Source organism: Cherax quadricarinatus, chromosome 72 (genome assembly GCF_038502225.1).
Source record: "Cherax quadricarinatus isolate ZL_2023a chromosome 72, ASM3850222v1, whole genome shotgun sequence".
Lineage (NCBI taxonomy): Eukaryota > Metazoa > Arthropoda > Malacostraca > Decapoda > Parastacidae > Cherax > Cherax quadricarinatus.
In genome coordinates this window covers 1,714,782-1,732,281 of record NC_091363.1, presented here as the reverse complement: position 1 = coordinate 1,732,281, position 17,500 = coordinate 1,714,782, and the positions used below count along the sequence as shown (strand labels likewise).

The 17,500-nt window shown below is 38.8% G+C and overlaps 1 protein-coding gene across 2 annotated transcripts in view; it reads right to left on the bottom strand.

Moving 5' to 3' along the window:
• Window positions 1–4,692, bottom strand: part of pasha (partner of drosha) — a 52,916-nt gene extending 48,224 nt beyond the window's left edge. The window contains exon 1 of one of the 2 annotated variants that reach the window (XM_053794903.2): window positions 4,620–4,692. The gene's annotated coding sequence lies outside the window, so the exon portion shown is untranslated. The remainder of the gene's footprint in view (window positions 1–4,619) is intronic. The other variant, XM_070100270.1, reaches the window with a different exon arrangement.
• Between the last annotated feature and the right edge of the window lie 12,808 nt (window positions 4,693–17,500).

The window sequence follows — 17,500 nt, the reverse complement described above, 5'->3', positions numbered from 1 at the left end:
CTATTAATTCATCTGTAATAGCTTATTAAAGAAGCAAGTTGGTGGACAGTAACCATCCAAGAAGATACTACTCACCTGTCAAATGGCTGTGATATGGAGGTTTATTATTAATATTTTGCACTCTAGCAAGTTTGCTATCCTTTTTTTTGCAGTGACAAAAATTTTATTCGGATTATTAGCCCAGAGGGTTAGTAACCCGAGATAACCTAGGAACATAATCTTGTGGCCTATTTAAGAAATTGGGAAGGCTGACAGGTGAAGTAGAAAAGTGGAGACAGAGCCTACATAATGACTGTGATTTTAAGTGCAGCAGCAACAGTGGCAGTGCCATTAACAACAGCAACATAAGTGACTGGAATGAGTAGTAGTGCCATACAGCAGCTGCACCATCAGCAGTCAATAGCTGATGGGAATTATTATAATTTGTTATTATATTCAAACACATTTGCTTAAAATTTATGAATGACATAGCAGTGGCTGTGAGAAAGTGTGCAAGGTTAGGGGGTTTGTTGAGGTAAAAGTTTAGCAAAAAACTGAAGTCAAAATTAGTGCAACTGGTTAGTTTTAATAAAAAAAAAAATCAAAGAGAGCATCAACATTAAAGGTGGGATTTTTGGCAAGGTTATTTAAGAGTAGATAAACAGACACAGATGCAACTAATGTGACATTTTATTGTTTTGCTCTCCAAGAGTTCCTGGAAAGCAAAACGTTGCCACAAAATGTTACTTTAGTTGCTTCTGTGTCCATTACCTAACATTTTGTCAATAATTCTACCATTATTACCAGTTAAGAGTACATAAGCAGTGAATCCTGCATGTTCTCTAACAGAGAGGAGAGTTCAGTGTAATATAGTGAACTCATATTAACCTGGTAGTCCTTTCAGAAAGATGCCAGATATATCTAAATGTGATATCCATGCACGAGGCATCTGTGTCTGACTCGAAATGGGGAACATAGTTTTCCAAACCTGATAGTGGAAAAAAGATTGTGACCCCCAGGTAATTAATCAACTCAAGGTAATAATCTGAAGATTATCATCACATTCATGGGGTAGCAATAAAACCACAGGGGTCACACAACCCTGTGGAATGGGAGGAAATCAGTTTTGATCCAAGGAAGGGAATTGAAGAGCCCCTCACCATCATCAAGGAGTCTCCCTTGAAGGCGGTAGTAGTAACAGTACAGGTACTGCTCACTTAACAACTGAGTTCCGTTCCTGAGAGAAGGTCGGTAAGCAAATTGGTAGTTAAGCGAGAAGCCGTCCCTTACTGATATTTCTGGCATGCTGTACTGGTAGTGGGTTTGTGTCAACCATCTTTAGATATTATTTTAATGTCACATTTGCACCATTTATAACATTTTTAGTATATTAAAAACAGAACTAGATGTTAAAAAAATAATAAAAAAGTAAAATACACACATTACACTTGTTGGAGAGCTTGTCCTAGTCCAAGTGGTCATTAAACAGGTGGATTGTAAAGTGAGGAGTACCTGTAGTAAGTTTATTTAGGTACAGGTACATTTAAGTACAACTGTATATGAATGGTATACAATACCAATAAGACAAAGAATCAGATACATGTGAAACATCTGGGTAACTTTATCTGTAGACATTTCACCATCCAGTGGTTTTATTGGTACAAATTCAAGGACATAATGGGAAGATCTTCACGACTACAGTGCTCTTCACCAACACCAAGGATGAGGGAGTGATTCCCTCATCTTTTGTATATAGTTCTACTACAGTCTTCCCATTATGTCCTTGAATTTGTATTGATAAGATTTTGTTGGGATTTTTAAACCTGGAGGGTTAGCCACCCAGGATAACCCAAGAAAGTCAGTGCATCATCAAGGGACTGTCTTATTTCCATTGGGATCCTTAAATCTAAGTCCCCAAGGATGCGACCAACACCAGTTGACTAACACCCAGGTACCTACTTGCTTGCTAGGTGACCAGGACAATAGGTGTAAGAAAACACACCCGAAGTTTCCACAAGGCCAGGGATCAAACGAGAGACACTGTGTGTGAAGCGAGAACACTGCCTACCAGGCCATGGGACACCTGGATGGTGGAATGTCTACAACAGAGATAGCTCAAATGCTAGCCTACTTAGCTCACACACTGAAGTCCAGAGGTCGATCCCAGGTATGGCTGGAAAACATTAGGCCGTGTTTCCATAAGACACCTACTGTCTCCGTTCACCCATCGGTAAAATGGGGACCTGGGTGTTAAACGAGTGGTGTGGGTCACATCCTGGGACAAAATTGACCTAATCTGCCCGAAATGCTCTGCACTGTATGCCATTGATGTCACAGTATATCAGCTAGGCCTGTATACACTGTATATGTACTTGCAGAAATAAAGATATTATTATCATTATTATTATTATTATTATTATTATTATTATTATATCCAGATGCTGCACACGTGTCTAATACCTCATAAGTACAATTATCATACACAGGTGACTCAACACTCATACATACACACACAATAAAGGGGAAAGATAAAATTAACACACACTATAAGACACAAACGTAAAAGTTGAACAAAAACGTAAATACCATAGTATCGTAAGTTAGAATAAGCAGCGTGAATTAAAAACACAATGATTAATCCCCTTTGAAAAAGATTAAATAAAATTTATTCCTTGATAACTTAAAAGAGGCCTGGAATAATAATATAATTATGTACTGGTATACTGAAAAACGAGCACTAAACCCATATGTATCATGCAACACAAGGGTCTGGGACCTCACCTTAAGGTTTATTTAGGTACAAGTACACATAAATGCACACTTATAATACATAGTATGCAAAGGCATGGAGAAGATTATCAGGAGAAGAGTGGTGGAACTAGAAAGGAATGAGCTTATCAACGACAACCAGCACGGTTTCAGGGACGGGAAATCCTGTGTCACAAACCTACTGGAGTTCTATGACAGGGTGACAGCAGTAAGACAAGAGAGAGAGGAGTGGATAGATTGCATTTTCTTGGACTGTAAGAGGGCATTTGACACAGTTCCACACAAGAGATTAGTGCAAAAACTGGAGGACCAAGCAGGGATAACAGGTAAGGCACTACAATGGATCAGGGAATACCTGTCAAGAAGACAACAGTGAGTCATGGTACGTGATGGGGTATCAGAGTGGGCACCTGTAACAGGCAGGGTGCCACAGGGGTCATTCCTAGGCCCAGTGCTGTTTCTGGTATTTGTGAACGATATGACAGAAGGAATAGACTCCGAACTGTCCTTCTTTGCAGATAATGTCAAGTTGACGAGAAAAATTCATTTGATCGAAGACCAGGCAGAACTACAAAGGGATCTGGACAGGCTGCAGACCTGGTCCAGCAATTGGCTCCTGGAGTTCAATCCCACCAAGTGCAAAGTCATGAAGATTGGGGAAGGGCAAAGAAGACCGCAGACGGAGTACAGTCTAGGGGGCCAGAGACTACAAACCTCACTCAAGGAAAAAGATCTTGGGGTGAGTATAACACCAGGCACATCTCCTGAAGCGCACATCAACCAAATAACTGCTGCAGCATATGGGCGCCTGGCAAACCTCAGAACAGCATTCCGACATCTTAATAAGGAATCGTTCAGGACCCTGTACACCGTGTACGTTAGGCCCATATTGGAGTATGCGGCACAAGTTTGGAACCCACACCTAGCCAAGCACGTAAAGAAACTAGAGAAAGTGCAAAGGTTTGCAACAAGACTAGTCCCAGAGCTAAGAGGTATGTCCTACGAGGAGAGGTTAAGGGAAATCAACCTGACGACACTGGAGGACAGGAGAGAGGGGGGACATGATAACGACATACAAAATACTGAGAGGAATTGACAAGGTGGACAAAGACAGGATGTTCCAGAGATTGGACACAGTAACAAGGGGACACAGTTGGAAGCTGAAGACACAGATGAATCACAGGGATGTTAGGAAGTATTTCTTCAGCCACAGAGTAGTCAGTAAGTGGAATAGTTTGGGAAGCGATGTAGTGGAGGCAGGATCCATACATAGCTTTAAGCAGAGGTATGATAAAGCTCATGGAACAGGACGAGTGACCCAGTACCAGCCAGTGAAGAGGCGGGGCCAGGAGCTGTGAATCGACCCAGGTGAGTCAAGTAGGTGAGGACGTGTAAATTACCCAGGATAACCCAAAAAGGTCAGACAAAAGTAACTTATTTCTATTGTTGACCTTACTTAAGGACCACAATGTGAATAAGTTAGTTTGTCTGACTTTTTGTATTATTGTTGGTAATTTATTGTATAATAATTTATTATAATTGTTTACCTGTGACTAAATAAACACGACTATATTAAACAAAGGCAATTATATAATTCAGGGAGTAAGCGCTAAACCCAGACGAGTCAGAGAGCATTTATTGAATGGGAGTCAATTAATAGTCAGTGTAAAGGCAGGTAAGAGCAGATCCAACACCTGGGATCAAGATCCCCCCCAGAGCATCACCCAACATGGCGAGTGTTAAACACATAATTCACCACCTCACACACACTACTGACTCACTACACATACACCATCATCACCACACACACACTACTAACTCTACCACACCTTAAATTAACTTGAAAAGTAAAAAATAACCCCAGAAAATACCTAAAATAACAAGTCAAGTCTCGGTGTTGTGAGGAAGTGGTAGTCTGTGCTCTACAGTGTTGCCACACTTCTCTTACCTCCACTATATACATTGTTTATATTACTTCATATATCTACAATGTTAACTCAGTGTTAACTAAATTATGGTTAATTTATCAGTGTATGTGTGTGTTAGTGTTTGTGGTGGTGTTTGTATATGTGTGTGTTTGTATTGTTTATCTATGTGTGTTTGTATTGTGTGTTTGTATTGTTTGTATTGTGTTTGTATTGTGTTTGTATTGTGTTTGTATTGTTTGTATTGTGTTTGTATTGTGTTTGTATTGTTTGTATTGTGTTTGTATTGTGTTTGTATTGTTTGTATTGTTTGTATTGTGTTTGTATTGTGTGTTTGTATTGTGTGTTTGTATTGTGTGTTTGTATTGTGTGTTTGTATTGTTTGTATTGTGTGTTTGTATTGTTTGTATTGTGTTTGTATTGTTTGTATTGTGTTTGTATTGTTTGTATTGTGTTTGTATTGTGTGTTTGTATTGTGTGTTTGTATTGTGTGTTTGTATTGTGTTTGTATTGTTTGTATTGTGTTTGTATTGTTTGTATTGTGTTTGTATTGTGTGTTTGTATTGTGTGTTTGTATTGTGTGTATTGTGTTTGTATTGTGTGTTTGTATTGTGTTTGTATTTTGTTTGTATTGTGTTTGTATTGTGTGTTTGTATTGTGTGTTTGTATTGTGTTTGTATTGTGTTTGTATTGTGTGGTTGTATTGTGTGTTTGTATTGTGTTTGTATTGTGTTTGTATTGTGTTTGTATTGTGTTTGTATTGTGTGTTTGTATTGTGTTTGTATTGTGTTTGTATTGTGTTTGTATTGTGTGTTTGTATTGTGTTTGTATTGTGTTTGTATTGTGTTTGTATTGTGTTTGTATTGTGTGGTTGTATTGTATTTGTATTGTTTGTATTTTGTGTTTGAATTGTGTGTTTGTATTGTTTGTATTGTGTGTTTGTATTGTGTGTTTGTATTGTGTGTTTGTATTGTGTGTTTGTATTGTGTTTGTATTGTGTGTTTGTATTGTGTGTTTGTATTGTGTTTGTATTGTGTTTGTATTGTGTGTTTGTATTGTGTTTGTATTGTGTGTTTGTATTGTGTTTGTATTGTGTTTGCATTGTGTGTTTGTATTGTGTTTGTATTGTGTTTGTATTGTGTGGTTGTATTGTGTGTTTGTATTGTGTGTTTGTATTGTGTGTTTGTATTGTGTTTGTATTGTGTTTGTATTGTGTTTGTATTGTGTTTGTATTGTGTGTTTGTATTGTGTTTGTATTGTGTGTTTGTATTGTGTGTTTGTATTGTGTTTGTATTGTGTTTGTATTGTGTGTTTGTATTGTGTTTGTATTGTGTTTGTATTGTGTTTGCATTGTGTGTTTGTATTGTGTTTGTATTGTGTTTGTATTGTGTTTGTATTGTGTGTTTGTATTGTGTGTTTGTATTGTGTTTGTATTGTGTTTGTATTGTGTTTGTATTGTGTGGTTGTATTGTGTTTGTATTGTGTTTGTATTGTGTTTGTATTGTGTGTTTGTATTGTGTGTTTGTATTGTGTTTGTATTGTGTGTTTGTATTGTGTGGTTGTATTGTGTGTTTGTATTGTGTTTGTATTGTGTTTGTATTGTGTGTTTGTATTGTGTGTTTGTATTGTGTTTGTATTGTGTGTTTGTATTGTGTGTTTGTATTGTGTTTGTATTGTGTTTGTATTGTGTTTGTATTGTTTGTATTTTGTGTTTGTATTGTGTGTTTGTATTGTTTGTATTTTGTGTTTGTATTGTGTTTGTATTGTGTTTGTATTGTGTGTTTGTATTGTGTTTGTATTGTGTTTGTATTGTGTTTGTATTGTGTTTGTATTGTGTGGTTGTATTGTGTTTGTATTGTTTGTATTTTGTGTTTGTATTGTGTGTTTGTATTGTTTGTATTGTGTGCTTGTATTGTGTGTTTGTATTGTTTGTATTTTGTGTTTGTATTGTGCGTTTGTATTGTGTGTTTGTATTGTGTGTTTGTATTATGTGTTTGTATTGTGTTTGTATTGTGTGTTGGTATTGTGTGTTTGTATTGTGTTTGTATTGTGTGTTTGTATTGTGTTTGTATTGTGTTTGTATTGTGTGTTTGTATTGTGTTTGTATTGTGTGTTTGTATTGTGTTTGTATTGTGTTTGTATTGTGTGTCTGTATTGTGTGTTTGTATTGTGTGTTTGTATTGTGTTTGTATTGTGTTTGTATTGTGTGTTTGTATTAAATGGGTGTGTTTGTATTGTGTGTTTATATTAAATGTGTGTGTTTGTATTGTGTGTTTGTATTGTGTTTGTATTGTGTGTTTGTATTGTGTTTGTATTGTGTTTGTATTGTGTGTTTGTATTGTGTTTGTATTGTGTTTGTATTGTGTGTTTGTATTGTGTGTTTGTATTGTGTGTTTGTATTGTGTTTGTATTGTGTTTGTATTGTGTGTTTGTATTAAATGGGTGTGTTTGTATTGTGTGTTTATATTAAATGTGTGTGTTTGTATTGTGTGTTTGTATTGTGTTTGCATTGCGTGTTTGTATTGTATTTGTATTAAAGGGTGTTTGTATTGTGTTTATATTAAATGTGTGTGTTTGTACTGTGTGTTTGTGTAATGAATGTGTGTTTGTAATGAGTGTGTTAGCTGTAGTTTGTGGGTGTTCGTATTGTAGTCACCTATTATTGATTGCAGGGGTCAAGACATAGCTCCTGGTCCCGCCTCTTCACTGGTCGCTACTAGGTCCACTCTCTCTCCCTGCTCCATGAGCTTTATCATACCTCATCTTAAAACTATGTATGGTTCCTGCCTCCACTACGTCACATGCCAGACTATCCTACTTCCAGTGTGTGTTTGTACTGAACGTTTGTTTGTGTCTGGAACAATGTTCCAAACTATGGAACAAAACTTCAGAATGAGAGACTGATCACCTCAAAACTACGTCTTGAAGGGTGAAGAACTGATGACATCGTCTTCACATCTCTACTGTTTCTGCTAATTCTGTACTCGACAGAAGCCTGCTGTGTGGGCGAAACGTTTCGAAATAAAGATACCTAAGTGTAGGAATGTGTCTTACTTATCCTAGTGTAAATTACCTAGAATAAACCCCAAAAATGAATTAATTTGGGTCTTGCATCCTGTGCCAAAATTTAGAGAAAATTTGTCTACTTTTCTCATAATTTAGTCTGTATTATTATCTACCCATAAATGCCCTTTTTCTGTCTCATAAACACGCTAGATAACAGGGATATCTTGCTACTCCTACTTACACTTTGGTCACACTTCACAGACACGCACATGCATATATATATACATACATCTAGGTTTTTCTCCTTTTTCTAAATAGCTCTTGTTCTTCTTTATTTCTTCTATTGTCCATGGGGAAGTGGAAAAGAATCTTTCCTCCGTAAGCCATGCGTGTCGTATGAGGCGACTAAAATGCCGGGAGCAATGGGCTAGTAACCCCTTCTCCTGTAGACATTTACTAAAAAAGAGAAGAAGAAAAACTTTATAAAACTGGGATGCTTAAATGTGCGTGGATGTAGTGCGGATGACAAAAAACAGATGATTGCTGATGTTATGAATGAAAAGAAGTTGGATGTCCTGGCTCTAAGCGAAACAAAGCAGAAGGGGGTAGGAGAGTTTCAGTGGGGGAAATAAATGGGATTAAATCTGGAGTATCTGAGAGAGTTAGAGCAAAGGAAGGGGTAGCAGTAATGTTGAATGATCAGTTATGGAAGGAGAAAAGAAAATATGAATGAGTAAATTCAAGAATTATGTGGATTAAAGTAAAGGTTGGATGCGAGAAGTGGGTCATAATAAGCGTGTATGCACCTGGAGAAGAGAGGAATGCAGAGGAGAGAGAGAGATTTTGGGAGATGTTAAGTGAATGTATAGGAGCCTTTGAACCAAGTGAAAGAGTAATTGTGGTAGGGGATCTGAATGCTAAAGTAGGAGAAACTTTTAGAGAGGGTGTGGTAGGTAAGTTTGGGGTGCCAGGTGTAAATGATAATGGGAGCCCTTTGATTGAACTTTGTATAGAAAGGGGTTTAGTTATAGGTAATACATATTTTAAGAAAAAGAGGATAAATAAGTATACAAGATATGATGTAGGGCGAAATGACAGTAGTTTGTTGGATTATGTATTGGTAGATAAAAGACTGTTGAGTAGACTTCAGGATGTACATGTTTATAGAGGGGCCACAGATATATCAGATCACTTTCTAGTTGTAGCTACACTGAGAGTAAAAGGTAGATGGGATACAAGGAGAATAGAAGTATCAGGGAAGAGAGAGGTGAAGGTTTATAAACTAAAAGAGGAGGCAGTTAGGGTAAGATATAAACAGCTATTGGAGGATAGATGGGCTAATGAGAGCATAGGCAATGGGGTCGAAGAGGTATGGGGTAGGTTTAAAAATGTAGTGTTAGAGTGTTCAGCAGAAGTTTGTGGTTACAGGAAAGTGGGTGCGGGAGGGAAGAGGAGCGATTGGTGGAATGATGATGTAAAGAGAGTAGTAAGGGAGAAAAAGTTAGCATATGAGAAGTTTTTACAAAGTAGAAGTGATGCATAGAGGGAAGAGTATATGGAGAAAAAGAGAGAGGTTAAGAGAGTGGTGAAGCAATGTAAAAAGAGAGCAAATGAGAGTGGGTGAGATGTTATCAACAAATTTGTTGAAAATAAGAAAAAGTTTTGGAGTGAGATTAACAAGCTAAGAAAGCCTAGAGAACAAATGGATTTGTCAGTTAAAAATAGGAGAGGAGAGTTATTAAATGGAGAGTTAGAGGTATTGGGAAGATGGAGGGAATATTTTGAGGAATTGTTAAATGTTGATGAAGATAGGGAAGCTGTGATTTCGTGTATAGGACAAGGAGGAATAACATCTTGTAGGAGTGAGGAAGAGCCAGATGTGAGTGTGGGGGAAGTTCGTGAGGCAGTAGGTAAAATGAAAGGGGGTAAGGCAGCCGGGATTGATGGGATAAAGATAGAAATGTTAAAAGCAGGTGGGGATATAGTTTTGGAGTGGTTGGTGCAATTATTTAATAAATGTATGGAAGAGGGTAAGGTACCTAGGGATTGGCAGAGAGCATGCATAGTTCCTTTGTATAAAGGCAAAGGGGATAAAAGAGAGTGCAAAAATTATAGGGGGATAAGTCTGCTGAGTATACCTGGTAAAGTGTATGGTAGAGTTATTATTGAAAGAATTAAGAGTAAGACGGAGAATAGGATAGCAGATGAACAAGGAGGCTTTAGGAAAGGTAGGGGGTGTGTGGACCAGGTGTTTACAGTGAAACATATAAGTGAACAGTATTTAGATAAGGCTGAAGAGGTCTTTGTGGCATTTATGGATTTGGAAAAGGCGTATGACAGGGTGCATAGGGGGGCAATGTGGCAGATGTTGCAAGTGTATGGTGTAGGAGGTAGGTTACTGAAAGCAGTGAAGAGTTTTTACGAGGATAGTGAGGCTCAAGTTAGAGTATGTAGGAAAGAGGGAAATTTTTTCCCAGTAAAAGTAGGCCTTAGACAAGGATGTGTGATGTCACTGTGGTTGTTTAATATATTTATAGATGGGGTTGTAAGAGAAGTAAATGCGAGGGTCTTGGCAAGAGGCGTGGAGTTAAAAGATAAAGAATCACACACAAAGTGGGAGTTGTCACAGCTGCTCTTTGCTGATGACACTGTGCTCTTGGGAGATTCTGAAGAGAAGTTGCAGAGATTGGTGGATGAATTTGGTAGGGTGTGCAAAAGAAGAAAATTAAAGGCGAATACAGGAAAGAGTAAGGTTATGAGGATAACAAAAAGATTAGGTGATGAAAGATTGAATATCAGATTGGAGGGAGAGAGTATGGAGGAGGTGAATGTATTCAGATATTTGGGAGTGGACGTGTCAGGGGATGGGTCTATGAAAGATGAGGTGAATCATAGAATTGATGAGGGGAAAAGAGTGAGTGGTGCACTTAGGAGTCTGTGGAGACAAAGAACTTTGTCCTTGGAGGCAAAGAGGGGAATGTATGAGAGTATAGTTTTACCAACGCTCTTATATGGGTGTGAAGCATGGGTGATGAATGTTGCAGCGAGGAGAAGGCTGGAGGCAGTGGAGATGTCATGTCTGAGGGCAATGTGTGGTGTGAATATAATGCAGAGAATTCGTAGTTTGGAAGTTAGGAGGAGGTGCGGGATTACCAAAACTGTTGTCCAGAGGGCTGAGGAAGGGTTGTGGAGGTGGTTCGGACATGTAGAGAGAATGGAGCGAAACAGAATGACTTCAAGAGTGTATCAGTCTGTAGTGGAAGGAAGGCGGGATAGGGGTCGGCCTAGGAAAGGTTGGAGAGAGGGGGTAAAGAAGGTTTTGTGTGCGAGGGGCTTGGACTTCCAGCAGGCATGCGTGAGCGTGTTTGATAGGAGTGAATGGAGACAAATGGTTTTTAATACTTGACGTGCTGTTGGAGTGTGAGCAAAGTAACATTTATGAAGGGGTTCAGGGAAACCGGCAGGCCGGACTTGAGTCCTGGAGATGGGAAGTACAGTGCCTGCACTCTGAAGGAGGGGTGTTAATGTTGCAGTTTAAAAACTGTAGTGTAAAGCACCCTTCTGGCAAGACAGTGATGGAGTGAATGATGGTGAAAGTTTTTCTTTTTCGGGCCACCCTGCCTTGGTGGGAATCGGCCAGTGTGATAACAAAAATAATAAATAAATGCCCTTAGACATGGAGGTCCATGGTTCGATCCCCGGTACGGGTGGAAACATTGGGACGTATTTCCTTGAGACACCTGCCGTCCATGTTCACCTAGCAGTAAAATAGGTACCTGGGTGTTAATGGACTGGTGTGGGTGGCATCCTGGGGACATAATTGTTACGCCTGTGTATCTAAATGTTGTCAGAGTGTAATGTAACTCAGGATTATATTACGAGTATCTTAAGAGCTAAAATAAATATGTTTGGCTTAATATTATTATTTGTGTCATCAGTTATCATCATTATCATCATTATTGTTAGCTATGTAAATAGGTAGGATGTGTTTCTTATGTTAAATGAGAACAAACTACTGAGAGTTGGACGTGATTAGCTTGTGCTACCAGGTAGGTTGCCGTGTTCCTCCCTTAAGTCAATGTGACCTGACATACTGACAGGGTCAACAGGAAAGGTGGTGGAGTAGCGATGTATGTCAGAGACAATTTAAATTGTTGTGTTAGACAAGATATTAAATTAGAAGCGTCAGCCACTGAATCTGTTTGGTTACAGCTTCTCGAGGGCCGAGAAAAACTAATTTTGGGTGTGATTTACAGGGCCCCAAATCTTGATAGGGAGTGCAGTAAACTTCTATGGGACGAAATTCGTAAGGCATCTACATACGAAAATGTTGTGCTAATGGGAGATTTCAACTATAGACAGATTGACTGGAGCAATTTGACAGGAAATTTAGAGTCAGGTGACTTTCTTGATACGATCCAGGATTGTTTTTTAAAACAGTTTGTGACAGAGCCAACTAACGGAAATAACCTCATTGACTTGGTTCTTGCCAGTAGGGAAACACTAATTAATAATCTTGAGGTTAATGATGAGCTTGGGGAAAGTGATCACAAATCACTCAGTTTTAATATATCATGGAATTCCCCTAATAATGGCAATCAAGTCTCCGTCCCTGACTTTCGCTTGGCTGATTTCATAGGACTGAAAAATTACTTAGGTGGGCTGAACTGGAATGACCTGACTAAGGGTCAGGTAGGTGGTGATGGTTGCCGATATGATGCTTTCCAGGGCATAGTTCTAGCTGCTCAGTCAAATTATGTTCCAAATAGGGAAATCAGATCAAACAAAAATGATCCTAAATGGATGAACAATAGATTAAAATATCTGATTGGTCAAAAGAGAGGCATATATAGGCAAATCAAAAGAGGAGAGGGGCAATTAAGAAATCAATATATTCAGTTAAAGAGAGAAATAAAAAAGGGAATTAGAAAAGCAAAAAGAGATTATGAGGTTAAAGTTGCAAGAGAATCGAAGACTAACCCAAAAGGATTCTTTCAGGTACACAGAAGTAAGATCAGGGACAAGATAGGCCCACTCAAAAGTTCCTCGGGTCAGCTCACTGACAGTGATAAGGAAATGTGTAGAATTTTTAACACATACTTCCTCTCAGTTTTTACACAAGAGGATACCAGCGATATTCCAGTAATGATAAATTATGTAGAACAGGACGATAATAAACTGTGCACGATTAGGGTCACAAGTGACATGGTCCTTAGGCAAATGGATAAATTAAAACCTAACAAATCCCCAGGCCCTGATGAACTGTATGCAAGGGTTCTAAAGGAATGTAAAGAGGAGCTTAGCACACCTTTGGCTAATCTTTTCAACATATCACTACCTTTCTTGCACAACTTGTCAGACACTGCAACATCATGGAATCTTGGTTCAGAGGACATCTACAGGACCTTCTTCACGGCTGCTGCAACTAACCCATCTCTTTGGGAAGGACCTACTTCCACTGGGGAATCCCGCCTACCAGTGACTGCCCTCGTCTGCTGCCCGTCCCTTCCACTGACTCCTATAAAAACGCCAGACTTCTTGCCTTTGCTCCAGACTCTCCTCCACCACGATGCTGTGAACACTAACTCCAAGGCCGAGGGACTGATTACCTCATCTTTTGTATATAGTTCTACTGTCTTCCTATTATGTCCTAGAATCTGTATTGATAAAGCCACTGGATGGCGAAACGTCTACAATAAAGATATCCAGATGTTGCACATGTGTCTTAACTTTCATATTGTCGGTATTTTATACCTTTCTTGCACAACTTGTCAGACACTGCAACATCATGGAATCTTGGTTCAGAGGACACTACAAGACCTTCTTCACGGCTGCTACAACAAAAGGACCTACTTCTGGGGAATCCCGCCTACCAGTGACTGCCCTCGTCTGCTGCCCGTCCCTTCCACTGACGCCTATAAAAACGCCAGTCTTCTTGCCTTTGCTCCAGACTCTCCTCCACCACGATGCTGTGAACACTAACTCCAAGGCCGAGGGACTGATTACCTCATCTTTTGTATATAGTTCTACTGTCTTCCTATTATGTCCTCTGTATTGATAAAGCCACTGGATGGCGAAACGTCTACAATAAAGATATCCAGATGTTGCACATGTGTCTTAACTTTCATATTGTCGGTATTTTATACCTTTCTTGCACAACTTGTCAGACAGTGATAAGGAAATGTGTAGAACTTTTTACCAGTGAACACATACTTCCTCTCAGTTTTGTACACAAGAGGATACCTATTAGCGATATTCCAGTAATGATAAATTATGTAGAACAGACACTGACGATAATAAACTGTGCACGATTAGGGTCACAAGTGACATGGTCACTTAGGCAAATGGATAAATTAAAACCTAACAAATCCCCAGGTCCTTTCATATTGTGATGAACTGTATGCAAGGGTTTCTAAAGGAATGTAAAGAGGAGCTTAGCACACCTTTGGCTAATCTTTTCAACATATCACTACTGTATTGATAAAGCCACTGGATGGCGAAACGTCTACAATAAAGATATCCAGATGTTGCACATGTGTCTTAACTTTCATATCACTACAAACTGGCATGGTGCCAGATCAGTGGAAAATGGCAAATGTGATACCTATTTTCAAAACAGGTGACAGGTCCTTAGCTTCGAACTATAGACCAATAAGCCTAACCTCCATAGTGGGAAAATTTATGGAATCAATAATTGCCGAGGCAGTTCGTAGCCACCTTGAAAAGCATAAATTAATCAACGAATCTCAGCATGGTTTTACAAAGGGGCGTTCCTGCCTTACGAATTTATTAACTTTTTTCACTAAGGTATTTGAGGAAGTAGATCATGGTAATGAATATGATATTGTGTATATGGACTTCAGTAAGGCTTTTGACAGGGTCCCACATCAGAGACTATTGAGGAAAATTAAAGCACATGGAATAGGAGGAGAAATTTTTTCCTGGATAGAGGCATGGTTGACAAATAGGCAGCAGAGAGTTTGCATAAATGGGGAGAAATCAGAGTGGGGAAGCGTCACGAGCGGTGTTCCACAGGGGTCAGTGTTGGGCCCCCTGCTGTTCACAATCTACATAAACGACATAGAGGAGGGCATAAAGAGCGACATCGGCAAGTTTGCCGATGACACCAAAATAGGCCGTCGAATTCATTCTGACGAGGACATTCGAGCACTCCAGGAAGATTTGAATAGACTGATGCAGTGGTCGGAGAAGTGGCAGATGCAGTTTAATATAGACAAATGCAAAGTTCTAAATGTTGGACAGGACAATAACCATGCCACATATAAACTAAATAATGTAGATCTTAATATTACGGATTGCGAAAAAGATTTAGGAGTTCTGGTTAGCAGTAATCTGAAACCAAGACAACAGTGCATAAGTGTTCGCAATAAAGCTAATAGAATCCTTGGCTTCATATCAAGAAGCATAAATAATAGGAGTCCTCAGGTTGTTCTTCAACTCGATACATCCTTGGTTAGGCCTCATTTAGATTATGCTGCACAGTTTTGGTCACCGTATTACAGAATGGATATAAATTCTCTGGAAAATGTACAAAGGAGGATGACAAAGTTGATCCCATGTATCAGAAACCTTCCCTATGAGGATAGACTAAGGGCCCTGAATCTGCACTCTCTAGAAAGACGTAGAATTAGGGGGGATATGATTGAGGTGTATAAATGGAAGACAGGAATAAATAAAGGGGATGTAAATAGTGTGCTGAAAATATCTAGCCTAGACAGGACTCGCAGCAATGGTTTTAAGTTGGAAAAATTCAGATTCAGGAAGTATATAGGAAAGTACTGGTTTGGTAATAGAGTTGTGGATGAGTAGAACAAACTCCCGAGTACAGTTATAGAGGCCAGAACGTTGTGTAGCTTTAAAAATAGGTTGGATAAATACATGAGTGGATGTGGGTGGGTGTGAGTTGGACCTGATAGCTTGTGCTACCAGGTCGGTTGCCGTGTTCCTCCCTTAAGTCAATGTGACCTGACCTGACTAGGTTGGGTGCATTGGCTTAAGCCGGTAGGAGACTTGGACCTACCTCGCATGGGCCAGTAGGCCTTTTGCAGTGTTCCTTCGTTCTTATGTTCTTATGTTCTTATAAGAACATGGAATCTTAATTCTGAGGACATGTACATAACCTTCACGACTACGACAACTACCACTACAACTAACCCATCTCTTTGGGAAGGACCTACTTCCACTGGGGAATCCCGCCTACCAGTGAATTTGCCCTCGTCTGCTTCACCTGACGTTACTATATAAGCGCCAGGATTCTTTCTTCTGCTTCAGAATCTCCACGACTATGGTGCTGTTCGCACCTACTCCTAGGTTGAGGGACTGATTACCTCATCTTCTGTACATAGTTCTACTGTCTTCAAGTTATGTCCTAGAATTTGTATTGATAAAGCCACTGGATGGCGAAACGTCTACAATAAAGATACCCAGATGTTGCACAAGTGTCTTACTCTCATCAAAAGCATTCACATTGCTAAACTCACAAACTAGTATTTAGTCACTTAGCCATAATACCAACTTACCTCATAATTTGTAATATTAAGAATAAAACTAAGTATGCCCGAAATGCCTAGCCATGCTAAGCGTTCTAGTGGTACACTCTGTAATCACAATTTTACTACATGTAAACCAAACAATAACGAAATTTCTGTAAACTCAGCATTGTAATCCTTATAGAGAATAATCCTTATAGATTGTCAGACACTGCAACATCATGGAATCTTGGTTCAGAGGACATCTACAAGACCTTCTTCACGGCTGCTGCAACTAACCCATCTCTTTGGGAAGGACCTACTTCCACTGGGGAATCCCGCCTACCAGTGACTTTGCCCTCGTCTGCTGCCCGTCCCTATCCACTGACGCCTATATAACCGCCAGTCTTCTTGCCTTTGCTCCAGATTCTCCTCCACCACGATGCTGTGAACACTAACTCCAAGGCCGAGGGACTGATTACCTCATCTTTTGTATATAGTTCTACTGTCTTCTTATTATGTCCTAGAATCTGTATTGATAAAGCCACTGGATGGCGAAACGTCTACAATAAAGATTTCCAGATGTTGCACATGTGTCTTAACTTTCATATTGTCGGTATTTTATACCTTTCTTGCACAAGATAAAAGTTAAGACACATGTGCAACATCTGGGTATCTTTATTGTAGACGTTTCGCCATCCAGTGGCTTTATCAATACAGATTCTAGGACATAACTTGAAGACAGTATAATTTGTATTTATAAAGCCACTGGATGGCGAAACGTCTACAATAAAGACACCCAGATGTTGCACATGTGTCTTAATTTTTCGTCTGTATTGCTGGGGAAACACAGTTATTAATACACTTGCTTATTTATGCTGTGTTATGGTGTTTGTCTTACAGACATTATGTCTGTTTTAATTTTGAGTACAACTACGCTAACATGTACATTGTAATTAAATAATTCAGTGAGTTGTCCAGAACTAGTTCTCACTTGCTGTATAGCCCTTGTGGTTTAGCGCTTCTTTTTTATAATAATAATAATAATAATAATAATAATAATAATAATAATAATAATAATAATAATAATAATAATAATAATAATAATAATAATTAATAATAATAGTTTTCAGTTGCCCTGTTTTATTCCTAATGTTTGTCTTATACACTTGAAAGAATTCTCTAGCAATAATCTTTAATTTTTTACTTACATTAATTCCATAGTCGTGTTTAACCATATTAATCCCCTTCTGTACTTTTCTTTTGATAATAACATATTAATAACATTATCTTCTCCCCTTTCCATGCTTCTATAAACACCTCTTTTCTCTC